The sequence below is a fragment of the Oryctolagus cuniculus genome, chromosome 13 (genome assembly GCF_051225735.1).
Source record: "Oryctolagus cuniculus isolate XC-2025 breed Fujian yellow rabbit chromosome 13, ASM5122573v1, whole genome shotgun sequence".
Lineage (NCBI taxonomy): Eukaryota > Metazoa > Chordata > Mammalia > Lagomorpha > Leporidae > Oryctolagus > Oryctolagus cuniculus.
Window position 1 is genome coordinate 40,472,080 of NC_142879.1, and position 24,374 is coordinate 40,496,453.

Sequence of the window (24,374 nt, forward strand, 5' to 3'; positions counted from 1 at the left end):
CAATTTACCACATATTCTTATCCATTTGATCTGTATAACACTTAAGCTGCTATTTTTGTCAGCCAACATAAGGGATTTTGGGGTCCTATGGCTAGTTGTTAAGCTGTACCCTTAGAAGTAAATCTTTAGGGATATATTAGGACTATACCACTTTGCAGTTGCAAACTTCATACATTTCTTTTTTTAAAACCCTTATTTAGTAAATATAAATTTCCAAAGTACAGTTTATGGATTACATGGCTTTTCCCCCCCATAACTTCCCTCCCACCCGCAACCTTCCCATCTCCCACTCCCATTCCATTCACATCAAGATTCATTTTCAATTATCTTTATATACAGAAGATCAGTTTAGTATATATTAAGTAAAGATCTCATCAGTTTGCACCCACACAGAACACAATGTGTAAAATACTGTTTGAGTACTAGTTATAGCATCAATTCACATTGAACAACACATTAAGGACAGAGATCCTACATGAGGAGTAAGGGCACAGTGACTCCTGTTGTTGACTTTACCAATTGACACTCCTGTCTATGGCATCAGTAATCTCCCTATGCTCCAGTCATGAGTTTCCAAGGCTATGGAAGCCTTTTGAGTTTGCCGACTTCGTTCTTATTTTGACAAGGTCATAGTCAAAGTAGAAGTTCTCTTCTCCCTTCAGAGAAAGGTACCTCCTTCTTTGATGGCCCATTCTTTCTACTGGGATCTCACTCACAGAGATCTTTCATTTAGGTTTTTTTTTTTTTTGCAAGAGTGTCTTGGCTTTCCATGCCTAAAATACTCTCATGGGCTCTTCAGCCAAATCCAAATGTCTTAAGGGCTGATTCTGAGGCCAGAGTGCTACTTAGGACATCTGCCATTCCATGAGTCTGCTGTGTATCCCACTTCCCATGTTGGATCATTTTCTCCCTTTTTTATTCTATCAGTTTGCATTTGCAGACACTAGTCTTGTTTGTGTGATCCCTTTGACTCTTAGACCTATCATTATGATCTATTATGACCTGAAATTGATCACTTGGACTAGTGAGATGGCATTGGTACATGCCACCTTGATGGGATTGAATTGGAATCCCCTGGCACATTTCTAACTCTACCTTTTGGGGCAAGTACGATTGAGCAAGTCCCAAATTGTATATCTCCTCCCTCTCTTACTCCCACTCTTATATTTAACAGCGATCACTTTTCAATTAAATTTAAACACCTAAGAATAATTGTGTGTTAATTACAGAGTTCAACAATAGTTGTAAGTAGAACAAAAAAAATACTAAAAGGGATAAAGTATTAAATTGTACATCAACAGTCAGGACAAGGACTGATCAAGTCACTGTTTCTCATAGTGTCCATTTCACTTCAACAGGTTTCCTTTTTGGTGTTCAGTCAGTTGTCACTGATCAGGGAAAACATATGATATTTGTCCCTTTGGGACTTGCTTAATTCACTCAGCATGATGTTTTCCAGATTCCTCCATTTTGTTGCAAATGATCGGATTTCATTGTTTTTGACTGCTGTATAGTATTCTGTAGAGTACATGTCCCATAATTTCTTTATCCAGTCTACTGTTGATGGGCATTTGGGTTGGTTCTAGGTCTTAGCTATTGTGAATTGAGCTGCAATAAACATTAAGGTGCAGACAGCTTTTTTGTTTGCCAATTTAATTTCCTTTGGGTAAATTCCAAGGAGTGGGATGGCTGGGTTGAATGGTAGGGTTATATTCAGGTTTCTGAGGAATCTCCAGACTGACTTCCATAGTGGCTTAACCAGTTTGCATTCCCGCCAACAGTGGGTTAGTGTCCCTTTTTCCCCACATCCTTGCCAGCATCTGTTGTTGGTAGATTTCTGTATGTGAGCCATTCTAACCGGGGTGAGGTGAAACCTCATTGTGGTTTTGATTTGCATTTCCCTGATTGCTAGTGATCTTGAACATTTTTTCATGTGCCTGTTGGCCATTTGGATTTCCTCTTTTGAAAAATGTCTATCGAGGTCCTTGGCCCATCTCTTAATTGGGTTGTTGGTTTTGTTGTTGTGGAGTTTCTTGATCTCTTTGTGGATTCTGGTTATTAACCCTTTATCTGTTGAATAGTTTGCAAATATTTTTCCCATTCTGTTGGTTGCCTCTTCACTTTCCTGACTGTTTCTTTTGAAGTACAGAAACTTCTCAATTTGATGCAATCCCAAATGTTAATGTTGGCTTTGACTGCCTGTGCTTCTGGGGTGTTTTCCAAGAAGTCATTGCCAATACCTATATCTTGCAGGGTTTTCCCAATGCTCTCTAATAATTTGATGGTGTCAGGTCATAGATTTAAGTCTTTAATCCATGTTGAGTGAATTTTTGTGTAAGGTGAAAGGTAGGGGTCTTGCTTCATGATTCTGCACGTGGAAATCCAGTTTTCCCAGCACCATCTATTGAATAGACTGTCCTTACTCCAGGGATTGGTTTTGGATCCCTGATCAAATATAAGTTGGCTGTAGATGTTTGGATTGATTCCTGGTGTTTCAATTCTGTTCCATTGGTCTATCCATCTGTTTCTGTACCAGTACCATGCTGTTTTGATTACAACTGCCCTGTAGTATGTCCTGAAATCTGGTATTGTGATGCCTCCGGCTTTGTTTTTGTTGTACAAGATTGCTTTAGCTATTCGAGGTCTCCTATGTCTCCATATAAATTTCAGCATCATTTTTTCTAGATCTGAGAAGAATGTCTTTGGTATTTTGATTGGTATTGCATTGAATCTATAAATTGCTTTTGGGAGAATGGACATTTTGATGAGATTGATTCTTTCAATCCATGAGCATGGAAGATTTTTCCATTTTTTGGTATCCTCTTCTATTTCTTTCTTTAAGGTTTTGTAATTCTCATTGTAGAGATCTTTAACATCCTTGGTTAAGTTTATTCCAAGGTATTTGATTGTTTTTGTGGCTATTGTGAATGGGATTGTTCTAGTGTTCTTTCTCAGCCGTGGCATTGCTTGTGTATACAAAGGCTGTTGATTTTTGTGCATTGATTTTATATCCTGCTACTTTGCCAAACTCTTCTATGAGTTCCAGTAGTAGAGTTCTTTGGATCCCCTAAATAAAGAATCATATCATCTGCAAAGAGGGATAGTTTGACTTCTTCCTTCTCAATTTGTATTCCTTTAATTTCTTTTTCTTGCCTAATAGCTCTGGCTAGAACTTCCAGAACTATATTGAATACCAGTGGTGAGAGTTGGCATCCCTGTCTGGTACCAGATCTCAGTGGAAATGCTTCCAACTTTTCCCCATTCAATAGGATTCTGGCTGTGGGTTTTTCATAAATTGCTTTGGTTGTATTGAGTAATGTTCCTTCTATACCCAGTTTGCTTAGGGTTTTCATCATGAAAGGGTGTTGAATTTTATCAAATGCTTTCTCTGCATCTATTGAGATAATCATATGGTTTTTCTTCTGCAGCCTGTTAATGTGGTGTATCACATTGATTGATTTGTTAACATTGAACCATCCCTGCATACCAGGGATAAATTCTACTTGGTCTGGGTAAACTTCATACATTTCGCAAATACAACTTTAGGATCTTGGTATTTCTTCCCACTGTGCCCACCCTCCCACCCACACTCCCACCCACACTCTCACCCTCCTTCCTCTTCCCTTTCCTATTCTCTTATTCTTTACTAATATGTATTTCCAGTTAACTTTATATATATATATATGTGATTAAGTCTATGTTGTGTATAGCATTCAGTGAATTGTATGAAAGAATAAAGGATAAGGAAGATATTATAAAGGAAAAGATAAACAAAAATATAGAACAAGAAGCTGTTCCTCAACAGTTAGGAGAAGAGCTGTTCTAAATCACTGCTTCTCTAATTGTCAATTTCATTTTTGTATGTTGTCTTTTAGGTGCTCTATAATCACAGCTCAGGGAGAACATATAAAATTTGTCCCTTTGGGACTGGCTTATTTCACTAAGTATGATGTTTTCCAGTTTCATCCATTTTGTTGTATATGACTGGACTTCATTTTTTTTTACTGCTGTGTAGTATTCCTTGGTATAGATACACCATAATTTCTTTATCCAGTCTTTAGTTGACAGGCATTTGGGTTGATTCCATGTCTTTGTTATTGTGAATTGAGCTGCGATAAACATGGAGGCACAGATAGCTCTTTCATATGCTGATTTCATTTCCTTGGGTATATTCCCAGGAGTGAGATGGCTGGGTCATATGGTGGGTCTCTATTAAGACCTCTGAGGTATCTCCACACTGTCTTCCATAGTGGCTTTACCAGTTTAATTCCCACCAACAGTGGATTAGATTACCTTTTTCTCCACATCCTCTCCAGCATTTGTTGTTTGTTGATTTCTGTATGAAAGCCATTCTAATGGGGATGAGGTGAATCCTAATAGTGGTTTTGATCTGCATTTCTCTGATGGCTAGCAATCCTGAGCATTTTTTCATGTGTCTGTTGGCCATTTGGATTTCCTTTTCTGAAAAAGTCTATTTAAGTCCTTTGCCCATTTCTTAACTGGATTGTTTTGTTGTTGTTGAGTTTCTTGATGTCTATATATTCTGGTTATTAATCCTCTATTGGTTGTAGAGTTTGCAAATAATTTCTCCTATTATGTCAATTATCTCTTCACTTTGCTGATTGTTTCTTTTACAGTGCAGAAACTTCTCAAATTGATGTAATCCCATTTGTCAATTTTGGCTCTGATTGCCTATACTTCTAGTTTCTTTTCTAAGAACTATTTGTCTATGCTGATATCTTGTGGGATTTCCCCAATATTCTCTGTAATAATTTGATAGTGTCAGGTTGTAGATTTAGGTCTTTAGACTATTTTAAGTGGATTTTGGTGTAAGGTTTAAGGTAAAGGTCTTGCTTCATGCTTCTGCCTATGGAGATCCAGTTTTTGCAGCACCATTTATTGAAGAGATTGTGCTCCAGAGATTGGTTTTAGCTGCACTGTAAAAATAAGTTGGGTGTAGATGCTTCCATTGATTTTGGGTGTTTCTATGCTGTTCCATTGGTCTATCTATCTGTTTTTGTACCAGTACTGGACTGTTTTGATTATAACTGCCATATAATATGTCTTGAAATCTGGTATTGTGAGGCCTCTGGCTTTGTTTTTGTTATGTAAGATTACTTTAGGTATTCAGGGTCTCCTGTGTTTCCATACAAATTTCAACATCATTTTTTCTATATCTGAGAATGTCCTTGGTATTTAGATTGATATCACATTGAATCTATAAATTCCTTTCAGAAGTATGAACATTTTGATGATATTGATTCTTCCAATCCATGAACATGGAAGATTTTCCCATTTTATTCTGTTTTCTATTTTTTCTTTAATGTTTTGTAATTCTTTTATTAATTTTTTATTTTTTTGACAGGCAGAATACACAGTGAGAGAGAAAGACAGAGAGAAAGGTCTTCCTTTTTGCCGTTGGTTCACCCTCCAATGGCCGCTGCGGCCAGCGCACTGTGACCGGCGCACTGCGCTGATCCAATGGCAGGAGCCAGGTGCTTCTCCTGGTCTTCCATGGGGTGCAGGGCCCAAGCACTTGGGCCATCTTCCACTGCACTCCCTGGCCACAGCAGAGAGCTGGCCTGGAAGAGGGGCAGCCGGGACAGAATCTGGCACCCTGACTGGGACTAGAACCCAGGGTGCCAGCACTGCAGGCAGAGGGGATTAGCCTATTGAGCCGTGGCACCAGCCTTGTAATTCTTATCATAGAGATTTGTACATCCTTTTATTCCAAGGTACTTGTTGTTTTTTTTGTTGTTGTTGTTCCTATTATAAATGGGATTGATCTTAGAAGCTCTTTCTCAGATGTGACATTGTCTGTGTATACAAAGGCTGTTGTAAAAATTCCATCTTATGATCAACCCAGTACTAAGGTGGCCCCAAGGAAAGAGACACTATTTCTCTGGGGAAAATTCCCATAATCAAGGAAGATTTCATGTAGCAAGTCAAGTCTTAACAGGGAAAAGAAAATATCTTAGAGCTGTAGAGGAAATCATTCAGATAGAAGGAACAACTTATACACTGATAAAGGTGTAGTAATCTAAGAGTGGCTGTGGAAATCGTAAACAATGAACAACCCCGTCTTGTGTTATTAAAATGATACTGGTGTGAGGCAGAGAGCGTGTTTCTCCTATATGTTTTCATTTGGTGTCTGACAGGTTTACTCTTGTGTGTGGAGTGGATGAATCTGTGTATGGACATGTGTCATGTTTGTATTCTTTGAGCCTGGTGACGTTTACTACTCCCCAAGTAGCTGGTTCCCATTTTGAACAATTAGAAGTGTGTCTTAAAGAATTAAATATTCAACTAAATATCAAGCTTAAGTTAAACTTTCAACAGATAAAAGTAAATTTCATTTCTATTTTTATAACAATTATATCTTTATTTAAATTATACTGTGTAGTGTACTTAACTAAACATATAAATCTATCATGGGGATTCAATTTACCAATGCAAAGGACAAAAAAATGAGCCAAATTAACATTAAATGGATTAGACACTGGACATATGCCTCACTTTAGTGGTCCAGAAACCTTTTGAATTTGGGGCTTCAAAGCATGTGATTCAAATGATGAGATACAGTGTTTCTACTGTTACAGACAGTGGTAAAAAAACAAAGCCAATACAGGACATGGCCCAGAATCAATTGGATGGTGATAGCTACGAAAGCAAGACACCTGGAATGGAACACATTTCCTGACCACGGTATGATGCAGAAACAGCCCTGAGGAAGAACCAGAACGTTTTGATGAAAATGATGAAAAGGAACAGGTATGTCAAAATTTAAAGTTAAATTTAAATTGCTGGTTTAATATTTCTTTGCTTTAATAACATAGCATGCACCACACAAAATGACTTTCAGATGAGCTTTTTACAATCAGGAGTTCATGATTTAATATGATTGGAAACATTTTAAATAGTTACAAAACTTAAACTATCCATAGAATATCTAGTAAGTTAAGAACCAGAGATGAGTAAAGTTTTTGATAGAGAGGATAAACCCTCAACTTTGATGAGTGATACACCTGATTGTGAGCATAATGATGCATTTGTAGTGTCCATCTCTGTTGTAGTTCAGGCATTTCATGAATAAAAAAAAATGAACTTAACCTTGAAAATTTTCCATCCCGTTTGTGCTTTGTGTCTCCATTATGTGTGAACCAGTTGTCTTCCTCCTTTATTTTTTTTTAAGGTTTAGTTTTATTTATTTGAAAGGCAGAGTTAGAGAGAGGGAGATACACACACACACACACACACACACACACACTGAAAGAGAGAATCTCTCATATGCTGGCTTACTCCCCAAATGGCTGCAATGGCTGAGGCTGAGCCAGGAACTTCATCTGGGTCTCCCACGTGGGTACAGGGGCCCCAGGACCTGGGCCATCCTCCACTGCCTTCCCAGCCACATTAACAGGAAGCTGGATCAGAAGTGAAACAGCTAGGACCTGAACCAGTGCCCACATGGGATGCCCAAATCATAGGTGGTGGCTTAACCTGCCATACCACAACACCAGCCCCTAACTAATCACCTCTGAAGTTTCATTTAATGGAAAATAAATTAGAGTATGAGAGTATGAAAATCATAAATCAGTCACCAGACATGGTTTTAACATAAGTGAGAGTTCTTACAATGTTAGAGAATTAAAAAGTAAGGAAACGCTTAAATGGAAACAAAACCAATACAGCCATTATCTGATCATTGCGGTGCCAATCAGAGAAACCTAGTGGGGAAATGCTGAATTGATGTTCATTGTGATGGTAGGATAAACGAACAGGAGGCTGCTTGTCACTGCAGTCACCTGGATTACAAAATGTAACTTCTTTTCCCCCACATAGCAGCAAAACCTCAAAAATAAATCTAAATGAAGAATTACAGCTAGAAATGGAAAGGTTTAGTAATATTACAGGTTTGGATGGTCACTTGGCACAGCGGTTAAGACGTGTATTTCTTTGGAGAACTCTATTCAGTTCTTTTGCTCATTTCTTAACTGGGTTAGCTGTGTTTGCTTTTTGTTTTTACTGTTGAGTTGTTTTGAGTTTCTGATATATTCTAGATATTAATCCTTTGTGAAATAAGTATCTTGCAAACATTTCTCAATTCTATTGGATGTCTTTTCCCTATATTGACATTTCCTTTCTGTGTAGGAAGTTCTTAGTTTGACATAATAACATTTGTATAATTTTCTCTTTGTTGCCTCTGCTTTTGTGGTCTTATGTAAAAACCATGGCCTATGCAAATAAAACATTTGCATACCATGATAAAGTTAAAAATGTGCTCATCCCTAAGGGATTATTTTGAAATTAACATTCAATTAAGTGTGCTTCCTTGATGGTTTATTACATAGTTCCCAGATGAATGATAGTATAAATGTTGCATCTCTTAATATTTTTATTAATTTTTGGTATATTTTAGTTATTGTATTTTTGAATTAAACCTGAAAATATCTGTCCTAATTTATGTATTTTAAAAGATTTATTTATTTGAAAAAAATTACAGATCTTTTATCTTTCATCTGGTCCACTCCCCAAGGCTGGGCCAGGCTGAAGCCAGGAGCCAGGACCTCCTTCCAGGTGTACCACATGGGTGTCAGGGAGCTGAATCAGAAGTGGAGCAGCCAGGACTCGAACTAGTGATCATATGGAATGCCAGCACTGCACACACTCCACAGTGCTGCGCACTACTCCACAGTGCCGACCCCAATTCATGTGTTCTTACGATCTCTCAATTCTTTTTTAGTGAATTTCCTTTTTAGTGAATCCTTATTTGTGACAAATATGCTAAATTTTTCAAAATTCTATTTGATTTAATTTTATCACTTGTATTTATGATTTGGTTGAGCATTTTTACAAATAATTAGCTTGCTATCTTCATTTCAAGCCTCAAGTAGTATCATTTGAGTATAACTTTGTACAGTGCAAAGATAAATGTTGCTGTCTGTGACTTGCTGTTTAGGCATTGTACCCCCATGTTCAGACTCATGAAAGCTGGTAAGATTCATAGATAGCTGTAAGGCAATAAGTGAGTAGAAGACAGGGTTGTAGGAACTGAGGTCAGGAAAGAAGGTGGAGGACGGCCGGCACCATTGCTCACTTGGTTAATCCTCCGCCTATGGTGCTGGCATCCCATATGGGTGCCGGTTCTAGTCCCAGTTGCTCCTCTTAAAGTCCAGCTCTCTGCTGTGGCCCAGGAGGGCAGTGGAGGATGGCCCAAGTGCTTGGGCCCCTGTACCCGTAGTGGCCATTTGGGGAGTGGACCAACGAAAGGAAAACCGTTCTCTCTCTCTCTCTCTCTCTCTCTCTCTCTCTTTCTAACTCTACTTGTCAAATTTAAAAAAAAGGTGGAGGACAAGTCTGCTAGGGCCTTGATATTCATTGGAATTTCACTCCTGAGAATTGAATTTATTGGAAGGATTTGAGCAAGGGTTGAAAGTGCCAGGAGTTCTGATGTTCATTTAAGGTTAAATGAAAAACAATTGTTCAACACTGTAGGATTTACCGGCACCAGCTCCAGTCATATTTCATGCTTACTAAAAAAAAAAAAAATTGAGGGGCCGGCTTTGTGGCATAGCAGATAAAGCCGCCACCTGCAATGCTGGCATCCCATATGGGGGCACCAGTTCATGTCCCAGCTGCTCTACTAATGGCCTGGGAAAAGCAGTGGAAGCTGGCCCAAGTGCGTGTGCCCCTACCTCCCACCAGGGAGAACTGGAAGATGCTCCTGGCTCCTGGCTTCACTCTGCCCTGACCATTAAAGCCACTTGGGGAGTGAACAGCAGATGGAAGGTCTCTGTCTCTCCCTTTCTCTGTAACTTTCAAATAAATGAATAAAAATCTTTAACAACAAAGCATTTTATTGAAACACAGTATATAAATCAAGAAATGCACATAAGTGTACAGATAAACACGTTTTTGTCCTCAGATCACACTCATAACCAACACTCCAAAAAGGAACAAAACATTGCTAGTACTGCAGGAGTCCTCACTAACCTCTTCCTCCCCCTCTCCATTCTTTTAATGTGAGAAAGAAGAGTATATTGTTTTTTACATAGTATGACTCAGTGAAGCAATATTTATAATTATATACCAAATGATATGATGTGCACACAGTTTTTATACTCTCTCTCTATTAATTGCCACAAATAAGAGAAAGCATGTGATACTTGTCTTTTTGGGTCTGGTTTATTTCACATGCATACTGATCTCCAGTTGCATCCATTTTGTTGCAAGTGTCAATCTCCTTTTTTTTTTTTTTTTTTTTTTTTTTGACAGAGTTAGACAGTGAGAGAGAGAGATAGAGGGAAAGGTCTTCCTTTTTCCATTGGTTCACCCCCCAAATGGCTGCCACGGCCGGTGTGCTGCACCAATCCGAAGCCAGGAGCCAGGTGCTTCCTCCCGGTCTCCCATGCAGGTGCAGGGCCCAAGGACCTGAGCCATCCTCCACTGCACTCCCAGGCCACAGCAGAGAGCTGGACTGGAAGAGGGGCAACCGGGACAGAATCCAATGCCCCAACTGGAACTGGAACCCGGGGTGCCAGTGCTGCAGGTGGAAGATTAGCCTAGTGAGCCACGGCACCAGCCAATCTCTTTCATTTTTATGACTAATATTCCATCATGTATGTACATATGTCACATTTTATTTGCCCAACCATCAGTTTATGGACATCTAGATTGATTCCGTGTCTTAGCTGTTGTGAATTGAGCTGCTATAAACATGGGAGTACAGGTAACTCTTTTGTATACTGATTTCATTTCCTTTGGATATATTCCCAGGAGTGGGATAATAGCTGGGTCCTGTGGTAATAGCTACTTTTAGTCTTCTGAGGAATCTCCACATTTTTTCTGATAATGGTTGTACCAGTTTGCATTCCCATCAACAATACAGTAGGGTACCTTTTTCTCCACATCCTTGCAAGCATGTTACTTTTTGATTTTTCAATAGCAGCCTTTCTAACTGGAGTGAGGTGATACCTTATTGTGGTTTTGATTTACATTTCCCTGAAGGCTAGTGATCTTGAGAATGTTTTCATGTGTTTGTTGGCCATTTGTATTTCATCTTTTGAAAAATGCCTGTTCATATCCTTTGCCCATATCTTAACTGGATTGTTTGTTTTGCTCTTGTTTTTGTATTGTTATTGACTTTCTTGAGCTTACTATATATTCTGGATATTAATCCTTTATTTTATTTTTATTTTTTTGACAGGCAGAGTGGACAGTGAGAGAGAGAGACAGAGAGAAAGGTCTTCCTTTTGCCATTGGTTCACCCTCCAATGGCTGCTGCAGCCGGCGCACTGCAGCCGGCGCACCACGCTGATCCGATGGCAGGAGCCAGGTACTTATCCTGGTCTCCCATGGGGTGCAGGGCCCAAGGACTTGGGCCATCCTCCACTGCACTCCCTGGCCACAGCAGAGAGCTGGCCTGGAAGAGGAGCAACCAGGACAGAATCCGGCGCCCCGACTGGGACTAGAACCCGGTGTGCCGGCGCCGCAAGGCGGAGGATTAGCCTAGTAAGCCGCGGTGCCGGCCAGGATATTAATCCTTTATTGGACACCTAGTTTGAAAATATTTTCTGTCAGTGGCCTCTTCACTTTGTTTGCTTTGCTGTAGAGAAGCTTCTTAGCTTGATGTAATCCCATTTGTCTATTTTTGCTTTTATTGCCTATGTTTCTGGGGTCTTATTCAAGAAGTCTTTTTGATACTTCAGGGAGTTATTAAATGTTGCAAATTTATCAGGGAAGGAATCAATACTGGGCTAAATCTATTATATAACCATGTAAAATTTATTAAGCAAGAAATTAGTACTCTGCTTAGTTCAGTAAAAAATGAGAATGTGTATACATGAGAGAAGAAGGTGAATTAATGATGTGCTGGTTTTCAAAGCACATTTGTTCTACGGCATTCGACAGAATTATACCCTGATAGACATTGTTAAATAGAAGATACTGTTAAGTCATTGATAGTCATTGATAAGTCCTATCTGAACAACACAGTACACTGTAGAGTGTTTGTTATTTACCTTGTGATTGTGTGGTTGACTGGCAGTTGTGTTTCACTGCTACTACCCAACATCATGAGAGAGTAATGTAGGCATACTAATAGCCCATAAAGTGGGCTAGTAAAACATTGGATGTATTTTTTTTATGTAGAACTTCTGTTACTTCCACACCATCATTAGTTTGAAAAATCCATAGGTCAAACAATCACAAATCTAGGACCAATTTTATATACACTAGAATTAAACTTGATTATCACAGTTTCATAAGGTGATATCGTAACAGATACTATCTGTTATAGTATATAGATATAGTAACAAATCAATATAGTATATAGATATGGTAACAGTTACTATCTGTTATATATAGTATATATATAGTAACAGAAGTGTCTTACCAGGTACTTGGCACTCAATCTTCAAATCAACTGCCTGATGCTGAAGAAAGTCCTTCTGAGACTGACATTTTATTGGCAATTTTAATGAATTATTGCCATATCTTAGATGATGAGAGACAGAATGCAAATAAGAAATTAAGGGAAACTGGGAGACAAGTAAGTATGAAACTTTAACATATCAATAGTAATTCTGTAGCCAATTAAATAATATAGGTGTTTTAGGATAGGAATTTTAGTAAACATGAATTTCTTTTGTATTTTTATTATAATTAATTTTAGTACAATTTCATCTTGTAATGCATTTATTTCTTAAACTTAGTCTTTCATTCTGCCATTTTTTTCTTACAGTTACATTATTTTCAGCAACAGTATTTACTCGTAGGAAAGCTGAGAATTATGCATTATTCCTCTTAGAAGTTGAAAGCCTTATTTTCTTTTTAATATTTTAGTGATAGCTCCATTGCCATCATACCAGATTTACTGGGAAGATAGCGTTTAATGGAATGCTCGAGAAAATGTTCTTATTTATTACCTTCACTTTTGTGGAGACAGATAAATATTTTTAATTGATTTCAGAATAATTTGGACAGAAAGGCCATTATACTTTTCTCCATAATGCAAAAGTTTTCAGCTAATAAGAAATCTATCTGGAAAAGGGGCATTTGCTTCCCTTCCCCTTTTTTTTTTCGTGTATCTTATAACAGGATAGAAATGTGCAGATCATGTGTAATATGTACACCTAAAATAGAGAATTAAGAAAACCATCTAGATCCTGCACTGGATTTTTCAGAACAAGTATTTGAGTTACAGAGGGGTTTCATACAGTTCACGGGAATTGTTAATATGAAAAACTAAGCATGCATTTCCAAAACTGTTTACATCAATGTCAACTTGGCCCTGAGCCCTATTTTCCCACAAAAGGACCCTCGTCTATTTCACATGCCATAGATTTCTCTCATTTAAACTAATGAAATTCGGTGTCCCATTCATAATATATTCTCAGAATTCTGTAACCACGACCACAGTCAATTTAGAGTACTTTTATCTCCTTGAAAAGAAATCCTGTATCACTTAGTCATCACGCTGCAGTTCTTCTGTCTTCCCAGTTCTATGCAGTCACCATCCTATGCTTTGTCTCTGTAAAGATTTGCCTGTTCTGGACATATTATATAAATAGAGCCCTACAGGATGTAGCCCTTCATGACCAGCTACTTCCACTTAGCATAGCACTTGTAATGTCTCTCCAGGTTGAGGCATCTATCAATATTTCTTTGTTTTATTGTCAAATAATCTTCTATTATATATTTATTATTACATTAGGATATATTATATTTTATAGTAATAAAATAATGCATATCTTAGCATAAAATTCTGTCTTGTGAACTATCCATTAATCAGTTTGTGAACATTTAGCTTTTTCCCCAGTTTTTGGCTTTTATTAATAATGCTGATATGATCATTTATTTCTGAGTTGTGTGTACATAAGTGTTTACTCTCCTGTCTTTGCATTTTAGCAAACTGTCAGGGATTTTTGCTCAATCTCCCCATATCTCCACCTTTACTCAGGCTGCCTTTTCTAGCTCTTACTTTCTGTTTGTCTATCCTCACCTATTCAGACCCAGTTCCTAATTTCCCTTTTTTACAAGGCTTTCTGTTACACTTTGACTTTTGTAGATCTTAAACTTTCAGTACTTCTCATCTATCTTTTTAAAATATTTATTTATTCATTTGAAAGTCAGAGTTACACAGAGAGAAGGAGAGGCAGAGAGAGAGGTCTTCCATTCAATGGTTCATTCCCCAAATGGCCAAAATGGCTGGAACTGTGCCAATCCAAAGCCAGGAGCCAGGAGCCTCCCCCAGGTTTCCCACGTGGGTGCAGGAGCCCAAGGACTTGGGCCATCTTTTACTGCTTTCCCAGGCCACAGTGGAGAGCTGATCAGAAGTGGAGCAGCTGGGACTTGAACTGGCACCCACATGGGATGCTGGTACTGCAGGCAGCGGCTTTACCTGCTACACCACAGTGCCGGCCCCTTCTCATCTATTTTGTATAGAAAAATCTAGTCCTTAATTTCATATAGCTTTTATTTATCTGCATGACACATAATCTTGTATAAAGTGGAGAATTTGCTGTGAATTTGCCTAAAGGAAAATTTCTAATATGCATGTCACCTATCTTTGTATAGAATGAAGATGTCTTATTCTAGCCAATGTTAGGATAAAATTCAGTACTTTATACCATACCACTTATTTTTTCTTTGAGACTTCTACATAAACATTGTGAATAAAGCTTTAGCAAAAAATTTTATCCTAACTTCTTTTTAAACAAGCACACAATTCAACACACTTAGTTTTGCAGAAGAGACTTGTTCTATAAAATACCCATGCTTTACTTGCTATGGGAAACAGAAATCTAAGTTTATTTTCCTTTATGACACAGCCAGATTTCTCCCTTTATCGCTCCTTTCCAACTTGAAGGCACAGCTTTTCTTGTATAGCAAGCTGTGGATCCCTACTCAACCTTCAGATTGCTTGCCAAAATAAGGCAGCAATGAATCGATTTCAGAAACTTGATTTAGCAACGGATTGTGGTATTTTCAGTTCAGTGGCCTTAGCCTGTTTAGTGGTCACGGAAGGTATGTGCTTCTCAGTCTAGGAATGCTGCATACAATTTATTTCATGATCATTGCCCATCTGGGTAGGATGCAGAGAAAATAATCTATAAAGTGCAAGCTGGGGAATAATAGAATTAATGGAGGCTTTGTGCAGAACGGAGCAGATGTATCCTGAGCCTCCTGCTCTGAATTTGCTGCCATTTTCAACTACGGGAAGAAGGATTCTATCCAATTTGTTCAGGACACTTCCACCTGCGTGCCACCTGTCTAAATGGGTCAAATTTCATTTGAACATGAAATCAGTAACAATAATGCTAATAGAAAATATAGATCATTTGTGCCCTATATCCTTCTGAGTTCTTCATGTATATTCCCTAACTTAATCCTTCCAACTTTCAAGTCATATAGACACTATCATTTTACGGATGAAGAAACTGCCGTGCAGGAAGTGAATTTGCTCAAGATGAGAGAAATAGTAACCAATGGAGCTGGAATCCAGACCTTGGCATTCGGGCATGTTAACTTTTATAATTCTTGGACGAGCCACGGCCATTCGCACATATGAATATTTGAAATTATAGTGATGTGTTTTCTCTTACTTCTTCATGACCTTGGTAGATGCAGTAAGCGGTGCTTATGAAACAGAATGCCTAAATGAGTTCTCTCGACATAGCAGGATGTGAAACAAAAACATAAAAGTAAACAAGCCGATTACACAGTGCATGGAGATGCTTTCATTTCTCTCTCTGAATACCTTTATAAAGTAAGGAGCAGAATCTTATCCTCCAGGGGCCCAGTTTTGTCCACTTACTCCTTTAATGCAAAATCACTGTAGGGCTAGGCTTTGTGTTGGGTTAAAACACCTTTTGGGATGCCTGGGTCTCATACTGGAGGGCTCGGGTGGAGTCCCCACTCTTCTTATTCAGCTCTGTGATCATGTGCTCCCTAAGGAGGCAGCAGGTGATGGTTCAAGTCCTCAGATGCCTGCCACCCACGTGGGAGACTAGAAAGTTTGACGCTTTCCTGAAGCTTTGCCATGACCTGGCGTTTGCACGCGTCTGGGGAGTGAACCAGAAGGTGGACATTTCTCTATCCCACTGTGTCACTCTGCCTTTCTTATAAACATCAGTAAAAGTTTAACAGACCTTTGTATGACAGGTTTCTTTATCTTATACCCTAAATAATTCTGGGAGCCTCCCTCAATTCAAGTCATGTCTATTTTGCATGCTTGCCTTTTTTCCATTGGTTCACACCCAAATGGCTGCTGTGGCTGGCGCACCGCGCTGATCCAAAGGCAGGAGCCAGGTGCTTCTCCTGGTCTTCCATGTGGGTGCAGGGCCCAAGGACTTGGGCAGTCCTCCACTGCACTCCCAGACCACAGCAGGGAGCTGGACTGGAAGAGGAGCAACCAGGACAGAATCCGGCGCCCCGACCAGGACTAGAACCCGGTGTGCTGGCACCGCAGGTGGAGGATTAGCCTATTGAGCCACGGCACAGACCTATGCTTGCCTTTTAATGGGTCTCCCTCATTTACCCGCATGCCCTTCCAGTTCATCCTCCACACACTTACAGTGATCTCCCTCCAGTGGCAACACGACCACGAGCCACTTTTCAAAAACACTGAGGCCCAGGCATCCTAATTACACACGTTGTAAAGATTTCAAAATCTCCATCTGCCCTGAGCCATGGCGTCACTAGACGGTTTGGTATTGACTCCCTCACCAGTTTCTGCTTTATAGGAAAATCGCTCCTCTCTGCTGCTTCTCTGCCTCTCTTGCTACTGTCTTGCACATTGTCACTTTTTCCTGTCCTCTGTGCCTTTTAATATTCCTAACTTCAGCCTTTAAATCTTGTCTTTGTTTTGGGGGTTTTTTTTAGCGGCCTTTAAATCCTAGCTCAAGCATTATGTATAGAAAGTTATGTACATTATTTAGCTCCTGATGTCTAGTCCTTAACAGGGACTCAATAAATAAATATTAAGTAAAATAAGTAAGAACTGTTCACATTATGATGATGTAAGACTCTCTCCCACAGTTGAGTATCAAGTAGGGTAGACATGCAATTAATCATTTTATAGTTTAGATGGTAATACGTATGGTATTAAAATCAACACGTTACTAAGGTAGTCCTAGGAAAGATACATCTATTACCTTGAGGAAAATACCCATAAGCAAGGAAGACTTCACATAACAAGCTAAGTCTTAAAAAGGAAAAGGACAGTTTTTTGTAGAGGAAAACATTTCAGGTATCAGGAACAGTTAATACACTGATAACACTTTCCACGATCTTATTAGACCTTCAACAATGAACAATCTGGTTTACATGTTAATAAAAAGGTATTGTTATGAGGTAGAGGGCCGTACACAGTGTGACTTTATATGCTTCTCTAGTGTATTTAAATTTTGTTTGGCAGTTTTAGTCATTCATGCTGAGTGGCTGAATCTGTGAATGAATATATATGATGTTTATACCTGTGACATCTACTGTCTCCCTATATATTTTGTTGACATTTTGCACATTTCTAAGTATGTTTTAAAGAAGTAAATACTCAACTAAAGAGTAAGCCTAAATTCAGTTTTTAATTCATAAAGATTAATAGTTTCATTTAGCTGTTAAATACTATATTGAAGTACATAGATCTGCCATGCAAATGACAAATATGTAAGCCAATATAAAACCAACTGGATTAGATATTGGACACAGGCCTCAGTATACTGGCCCTGAAAGCCTTTTGGGTCTGGGGCTTCCCCACACCAAAGAATCATAGCTTATGGTTCAAATAATGGACACGGTGTTTCTGCCATTCCAGACTCTTCTACGAAAATACAACCAACACAGGAACATGTCCAGGAAGTCCTTGTATGAACAACACTACACTAACGGTCCAAAAAATGTGGGCTCTCAGTTACTCTCTACTGGATAAACAGCAAGAAGAGCTTGATAGACTTGAAAGTACCGAGCCACGGGTATGTCAAAATTGAATTTTCTAGTTTAATATTCAACATAGCATATATGAGGTGAAGTTACTTTTCAGGCTATCTTTTATGGTGACTAAATCATAATTCAGTTGTTCATTAGAATATTTCACTAGTTATAAAACTTTTTTTAGAGTCTATAATATGATATAGCCAGTCATTGTGCTTGAAATAGAGGCAAACAAATTCCTAAATATGGTCTGGTATTCCATTTATATAAACCTCTTACTTGATTATTTTTTATCCATATGTGATTGCATAAAGATAATTTTTTAAATGTGCAGGCTGACAGAAAGGGCATATTCACTTCAAACTGACCAAGTTAATCTTTATATTTTGTATTCAGAATAAAAATCTCAACAAGCAGAATGAATAAGGACTTTGAAAGAGAGGATATACCCTCTACTTTCACAAATAACATACTTAACTGGGAGCATAAAAATGCATTTTTAATACCCATCTCTGTAGCAGTTCAGGCGTCTCTTGAAAATAAAAGAACCGGCCGGCGCCGCGGCTCACTAGGCTAATCCTCTGCCTTGCGGCGCCGGCACACCAGGTTCTAGTCCTGGTCGGGGCGGCGGATTCTGTCCGGGTTGCCCCTCTTCCAGTCCAGCTCTCTGCTGTGGCCAGGGAGTGCAGTGGAGGATGGCCCAAGTGCTTGGGCCCTGCACCCATGGGAGACCAGGATAAGCACCTGGCTCCTGCCATCGGATCAGCGCAGTGCGCCGGCCGCAGTGCGCCGGCCGCGGTGGCCATTGGAGGGTGAACTAACGGCAAAGGAAGACCTTAATCTCTGTCTCTCTCTCCCACTGTCCACTCTGCCTGTCAAAAAAAAAAATGAATAAAAATTTAAAAAAAAAAGAAAATAAAAGAACCTAGCCTTGAAAATGTCTTCTCTTCTCATTCTGTCTCTGGGTCCCCAGAATATGCCAACCAGTAACCTTTAAATTTCATTTAAGGGAAATGATTATATTATGAAAATGATAAATCAGTCCATAAATTTTTTTTAAATACAAGTGAGAGTTTTGATGATACATATACTAAAAAGTAAGGCACGGGGGCCAGCGCTGTGGTGCAGAAGGTTAATCCTCTGCCTGTAGTGCTGGCATCCCACATGGGCGCCGGTTCTAGTCCTGGCTGCTCCTCTTCTGATCCCACTCTCTGCTATGGCCCGGGAAAGTAGTAGAAAGTGGCCCAAGTGCTTGGCCCTTGTACCTGTGTGGGAGACTCAGAAGAAGCTCCTGGCTCCTGGCTTCAGATTGGCTCAGCTCCAGCCATTGCAGCCATTTGGGGAATGAACCAGCAGATGGAAGACCTTTCTGTCTCTCCCTCTTACTGTCTGTATACTCTACCTTTCAAATAAATAAACAAAATCTTAAAAAATAAAAAGTAAGGCACAGAGACATAGTTACAGTCAAAAGAAGATCAGGAGTTGATATGACCGTGACATGTTTAAAGCATGCAAATGGACATTCTGGCACACATGACAAAACACTAAAAGCATATCCAAATGAAGAATTGCAGGAAAAAATGGGAAGTTTTAGGAGGATACAGGATGTGATAGGCATTTGGCTCAGAAGTTGAGATACCACTTGGGATGCCCACATTCCATTTTGGGTGCCTGGACTCATGTCCCAGCTCTGTGTTAAATTCCAGGTTCCAGCTAATACGGACCCTGGGAGGCAGCAGGTTATAGTTCAAGTATTTCAATCCCTGCTAATCATGGGGGAGACCTGCACTAAGTTAGCAACTGCAGGCCTTGGCCTTGGCCTGACCCAAGGTAGCAAGCATTTATGGAGTAAGCCAGCAGAGGAAAATTTGTTATCTCTCTTTCAAATAAATAAAATAAAATTTTAATGGAAGAATGAGTTAGTCATATTACAAGTAGAGTTTCTGGCTTTGGTGAAAGAATAAAGTTCAACTCCAAAAAAGATGTTCAATTCCCAAAAAATGCTGATAGTTCTGTATTTTTCTATCAATTTGATCTGATGTATTGATTTTTCAATTTATAAAATGCTCATAAAAATCATGCATCTGTGTGAAATTTTGTCAAAGTACATTCTTTCTGCTATCTAATTATAGTTCAGAAAGCAACTTCTAAAATTTTTGTTTCTTAATCAACTTAAATGTCTCTTCTATCTTCCAAGTAGCATATCACCTGAAAAACTAACATCATCGTATATCATGAGATCTTCTGAGCCAGGATGAACATAAAGGAAGTTGCTAAAAAAGATTATCAATCCCCAGGGTTTCTTTCTTGTTTAGCTTCGTGATAAATATAATAATAATAAATGAGAATAGAATGTGGGCCGGCGCTGTGGCTCAATAGGCTAATCCTCCACCTAGCAGCGCCGGCACACTGGGTTCTAGTCCCGGTCGGGTGCTGGATTCTTTTCCGATTGCCCCTCTTCCAGGCCAGCTCTCTGCTGTGGCCCGGGAAGGCAGTGGAGGATGGCCCAAGTGCTTGGGCCCTGCGCCTGCATGGGAGACCAGGATAAGTACCTGGCTCCTGCCTTTCGATCAGCGCGGTGTGCCGGCCGCAGCGCACCAGCAGCGCGCCTGCCGTGGCGGCCATTGGAGGGTGAACCAACGGCAAAAGGAAGACCTTTCTCTCTGTCTCTCTCTCTCACTGTCCACTCTGCCTGTCAAAAAAAAAAAAAAATAGAAAAAAAAATAGAGAATAGAATGTGAAAGAAGCAATAACAGGGAAGAAATACATATTTAGCCTTGAGAGTTGCAACACATATTCCAAGCATAATGTGCCTGCATGTGTACAAGTTTATCCATTTCACTTAGGGCATTGGAACTTTTAGTTCCAACACAACCACTTTATCTTTTTTTTAAAGAGTTATACTATTTATTTGAAAGACAGAGTTACAGAGAGAGGCAGAGCCAGAGAGAGAGAGAGGTCTTCCATCCACTAGCTCACTCCCCGAATGACCGCAATGGCCAGAGCAGAGCTGATCCAAAGCCAGGAGCCAGGAACTTCCTGTGGGTCTCCCACGGGGGCTCAGGGGCCCAAAGGCTTGGGCCATCTTCTGCTTCTTTCCCAGGCCATAGCAGAGAGCTGGATGGGAAGTGGAGCAACTGGGACTCAAACCATCATCCATATGGGATGCTGGCGCCGCAAACCGGGGCTTTAACCCATGGCACCACAGCGCCCGCCCAACAACACAGCCACAGTAAATATTTTAGAACTATACCTTGACTCTGTTCCCTTTGTATTAGTATCACATTAACTTGAAAAAATTAAGTATTAAAAAGAAAAATAACAATGATATATGCTCCCACATATATTTATCCCTGCTCTAAATCACAGCTTTATGTCATGTTGATAAGTTTTGGCAAGTGTGATTTTTTTTTTCCATGTTTGACCTGGCAGTTAAGAGGCCCACATCCACGTTGGCATGCCTGTGTTTGATTTCTGGCCCTGGCACCTGATTCCTGCAGATCCTGCGAGGCACAGGTCCATGCCGCCTGTGTGTGAGAGCTGGCATGAAGTTCTGGTTCCGGCCCCAGCCCTGGCTGCTGCAGGCACTTGGGGACTGACTTACCTCTGTCACTTTCTCTGTGTCTCTCTCTTTCAGACATGCTTAAGGGTCTCAGTGCAACATTCTGTTCACATTCTGCAATTTAGGGCCATCCATTTCTCCCCCACTTCACATCATCCGGAGTGATTTGAAACTGGAGACTAAAATCATCCTGCAACTCGTTAATTCACATGATTGGTCCTGGAAGCTAGCTTTGGGTGGGTCTTTAGCTGGGGAGGTCTGCTAGACTCCAGGGGTGATGACTGGCCCTATTGCATGTGTCCCTACGAAATGATGGCTGGATCTGAGGAGGAGCTTCCCGGGAAGCAGTACCACATATTCTAACCCAGCGAAAGGCACTCAGCCTCTGGGCCGCTGTGGATCCACGAGAAGCCAGGGACTACAGGCAGCTTCTGTTCAGGAAAGGGAGCTCCGTGGCAGAAATGCCAGAGGATTCATAAGCTACATGCTCTACGTCTGCCACACTGCTCACTTAAAGCAAATCAGACAGTGGTTCTCTGAGGAAATGCTTTCTTTCCTGTCCAGCTGCACTGACATTCCAGCAAGTTGTCTTGTTTCTACTGCAGTTGTTTAATGTTTTGTGGAAATCCTCAAAGAATGACAAGACAGCTTGAGAAGTAATTTTCATTCAGAAGAAAAGGCAGTTCCTGTCACCAGGCTTTCATATGGGGAGGTGCTATTGCTCCTCCAGTCCACACAAAAGTTGTAATGTGGAAGTTTCACAGTGTCTGTGACATGTTGTTAAAGGACGTTGGTCAAGTTTGAATGTTTAAATTGATTCTACTGGCCGGCGCCGCGGCTCACTAGGCTAATCCTCCGCCTAGCGGCGCCAGCACACCACGTTCTAGTCCCGGTCGGGGCGCCGGATTCTGTCCCGGTTGCCCCTCTTCCAGGCCAGCCCTCTGCTGTGGCCAGGGAGTGCAGTGGAGGATGGCCCAAGTGCTTGGGCCCTGCACCCCATGGGAGACCAGGAAAAGCACCTGGCTCCTGGCTCCTGCCATCGGATCAGCGCAGTGCGCCGGCCACAGCGCGCTGGCCGCGGCGGCCATTGGAGGGTGAACCAACGGCAAAGGAAGACCTTTCTCTCTGTCTCTCTCACTGTCCACTCTGCCTGTCCAAAAAAAAAAAAAAAAAAATTGATTCTACTATTTGATGGTCACATTGCATGAATAGTAACATAAGAATGACCCAGTTTTCATTGCAATTTAAAATTAATTCACTGGGTAGTGAAGATCAAAATTTTAAAGTTTTGCTTTTTCATATCTGTGAAATTCCTCTGAATCACTGACTAAAGGGAAATAACAATAATTATCCAGATTGTGGTGATTTTAAACATGTATCTTTTTTTTTTACTTTGGAAATTTATATTTATTAAATAAAAGAAAAAAATAAAAGAAATTTTAAAAAGTTATATTCTCTTCCTCTATCTGCCTGTCTTTCTCCCATTCTTTCTTTTTCTGTTTTTGAGATAACATAGTTTAAATTTACATTACAGTAAAAAAAGCTTAATGCTTCACCAAATAAGAAGTTTAACCAAAAGCAAAAAACCCTGGTTTGGTGGGAATATAGGCAAAGGATATAAACAACAATTGACTGGAAAAGTGACCATTTCACACATATACAATAAACAGATCATTATTACTAAAATAGTATGACATTCTTTTTTTTATTTGACAGATAGAGTTATACAGTGAGAGAGAGACAGAGAGAAAGGTCTTCCTTCTGTCGGTTCACCCCCCAAATGGCCACTACAGCCAGAGCTATGCGATCCAAAGCCAGGAGCCAGGTGCTTCCTCCTGGTCTCCCATGTGGGTGCAGGAGCCCAAGCACTTGGGCCATCCTGCACTTAAACATGTATCTTTTAAATTGTCTCTAGTAACAAGTATCATTTGAAGAAATTGCACAGCATTCAAGAGAGAGATCTTCCTCCCAGAGACACAGGAAATACAGTATTCAGGATATCCAAGCTGATTTATCCAAAGCGAAATGTTCACTAGAGTTAACCCGACAAGAACTGGAGAGATATAAACAAATTCATTCAGGAGAAACAGACCCTGAAAAACCATTCTCATCTGAATTCAATGTGTAAGTCCATCAACCAGAAAGTAAATTAAGTTCACGAATTTGCTACTGAGACAGGTTCCTGAGATTAGTGAGAAATGAAATTCAAGGAGATAACATTTTAGAGAAATATATTGGTAAGTGAGCTTACCATTAAAGTTTTAGTTCAGAACAATTTAAGTAAGTATTAACGGCTGTACCTGTTCTGTGGAGAATCACAGCTGAAACCCGTCGGGCCTACTGCTAGTACAACCTGACACTCGCCTTGATTGCAACCATTGGTTCAACCACCAGAGGGCAGCTTGAGACCAGCTCTCCGTGTTTCTCTACTCCAAAAATGGGGAAAGATTAACAGAGAGGAAGAGAAGTAAAATTCACAGAGTGGTTAGAAATAAGATCTTACTCTTCCCCAGGGAATGTGTGGGAGGCAGAAGCGGCACGTTTCAGCCGCGACGCCTTCCTAACAATGCTGCGAACTGGTTGTCTGCCCTGCTTTAGTTCCTGCGGTCACCACCGCTTCTCTCATTGTGGGCTGCTGCTCTGAGTTACCCCTCAACGCAAAAAGCTTACCTGCTCTCAGGAAATGGGTAAAATGGCTGAAATGCACGGGATAGTGACAGGAAATGCTCGCCTGTGTCTTTGAGAGATGGTGCTTTAAATCTCCAAGCTGGTTTCCCAAACAGGAATATTTATAGCTTTTAAAAAATACCATAGATATTCAAAGTATACAGCATGATGTTTTGATATATTAATACCTTGTGAAATGGGTATTAGTCAAGAAAAT

General features: G+C 40.0%; 2 long non-coding RNA genes across 4 annotated transcripts in view; one reads left to right on the top strand and one right to left on the bottom strand.

Moving 5' to 3' along the window:
• Window positions 1-24,374, top strand: part of LOC149122556 (uncharacterized) — a 62,636-nt gene that overhangs the window by 37,479 nt on the left and 783 nt on the right. The window contains exons 3-5 of the long non-coding RNA XR_016218906.1: window positions 6,600-6,771; window positions 12,395-12,547; window positions 17,813-17,969. This is a non-coding gene — a long non-coding RNA (uncharacterized LOC149122556). The remainder of the gene's footprint in view (window positions 1-6,599; window positions 6,772-12,394; window positions 12,548-17,812; window positions 17,970-24,374) is intronic.
• Window positions 1-24,374, bottom strand: part of LOC149122557 (uncharacterized) — a 56,726-nt gene that overhangs the window by 20,942 nt on the left and 11,410 nt on the right. The window lies entirely within an intron of this gene.